The sequence below is a fragment of the Orycteropus afer genome, unplaced genomic scaffold, assembly GCF_000298275.1.
Source record: "Orycteropus afer afer isolate SDZICR_OR568_19922 unplaced genomic scaffold, OryAfe1.0 scaffold00460, whole genome shotgun sequence".
Lineage (NCBI taxonomy): Eukaryota > Metazoa > Chordata > Mammalia > Tubulidentata > Orycteropodidae > Orycteropus > Orycteropus afer.
The window spans coordinates 2335853-2338034 of NW_006922047.1; positions in this window are offsets into that span (position 1 = coordinate 2335853).

Genomic DNA, 2182 nt, shown 5'->3' on the forward strand with positions numbered 1-2182 from the left:
TCTGTTTGTTGAAATATCTCAATGGGTATTCCGTCAATTCCCAGAGCCTTGTTCTTTGCCAATTCCTTCATTGCAGCTTTGACTTCCTCCTCCAGTACCATTGGTTCTAGATGATATGCCACCTTCTGAAATGGATGAAGATCGACCAGTTCTTTTTGGTACAGTGACTCTATGTATTCCTGCCATCTTCTTTTGATGTTCCCTGCATCATTCAATATTTTGCCCTTAGAATCTTTCAATATTGCAATTCGAGGCTTAAACTTTTTCCTCAATTCTTTCAGCTTGAGATATGCTGAGTGTGTTCTTCCCTTTTGGTTTTCTAACTCCAGGTCTTTGCACATTTTATTATAGTAATTCGCTTTGTCTTCTCGAGCTGCTCATTGAAATCTTTGGTTCAATTCTTTTATCTTGTCATTTTTTCCATTGGCTTTAGGTACTCTCTTCTCAAGAGCAAGTTTCAGAGTCTCTTCTGTCATCTATTTTGGTCTTCTTTTCTTTTTTTTGTCTTTTTAGTGACCTCTTGCTTTCTTCATGGATGATGCTCTTGATGTCATCCTACAATTCTTCTGGTTTTCAGTCATTGGTGTTCAATGCATCATACCTTTTCTTTAGATGGTCTCTAAATTCAGGCGGGATATATTCTAGATCATATTTTGGCTCTTGTGAACTTGTTTTAATTGTCTTTAACTTCAAGTTGAACTTGCATATGAGCAGTTGGTGGTCTGTTCCACAGTCAGCTCCTGGTCTGGTTTTGGCTGAAGATACTGAGCTTTTCCATCGCCTCTTGCCACAGATGTAGTCAATCTGATTCCTGTGTGTTCCATCTGGTGAAGTCCACGTGTAGAGCCACTGTTTGTGTTGTTGAAAAAATGTGTTTGCAATGAACAAGTCGTTGGTCTTGCAAAATTCTACCATGCGAGCTCCAGCACTATTTCTGTCACCCAGACCAAATTTTCCAACTACCAGTGATTCTTCTTTGTTTCCAACTTTTGCATTCCAGTCACCAGTGATAAGTACACATCCTGATTGCAAGTTTGGTCAATTTCAGACTGCAGAAGTTGATAAAAATCTTCAATTTCCTCATCTTTCGCTTTGGTGATTGGGGCAGAAATTTGAATAATAGTCATATTAATGGGTCTTCCTTGTAGGCATATGGATATTATCCTATCACTGACAGCATTGTACTTCAGGACAGATCTTGAAACATCCTTTGTGATGATGAACACCACACCATTCCTCTTTAAACTGTCATTCCTGGCATAGTAGATCATGATTGTCTGATTCAAAATGGTCAAAACCACTCCATTTCAACCCAAAATTAGTGATGAATATTTTGGTTGCAATTAGCAAAAATGTTATTGTTGTTAGATGCCATGGAGTTGGTTCTGACTCATAGCGACCCTGTGTACAACATAATGAAAACACTGCCTAGGCCCATGCCTTCCTCACAATCATTGCCATGTTTGAGCCCTTTGCTGCAGCCACTTTGTCAATCCATCTTGTTGAGGGTCTTCCTCTTTTTAACCGACCCTCCACTTTACCAAGCATCATGTCCATCTCCAGGAGCTGATCCCTCCTGATAACATGTCCCAAGTGTATGATATGAAGTCTCACCATCCTTGCTTCTAAGGAGCATTCTGGCTGCACTTCTTTCAAGACAGATTTGTCCATTCTTCTGGTAGTTCATGGTATACTTAATGTTGTTGTTGTTGTTATGTGCTGTTGAGTCAAACCCGACTCATAGCGACCCCTCCTTGGGCTTCCGAGGCAGTATCACTACGGAAGTAGGATTGCCCAACCTTCATTCCGAGGATTGGCTGGTGGGTTTGAATCGCCAGCCATCTGGTTAGCAGGCAAGTGTCTTAGCCACTATGCTACCAGAGCTTCCAGTATACTTAATAGTCTTTGCCAACACTATAATTCAAATACTTCTTCAGCCTTCCTTGTTTATTACCCAGCTTTCACTTGTCTATGAGGTGATTGAAAATACCATGGCTTGGGTTAGGCTCAACTTTATCTTCAAAGAGACATCTTTACATTTTAAGAGAGATCTTTTGCAACAGATCTGTCCAATGCAATACATTGTTTGATTTTTTTGCCTGCTGCTTTCATGGGGATTGTTTGTGGATTTAAGTAAATGAAATCCTTGACAAATTCAGTATTTTCTCCATTTTTTAAAATG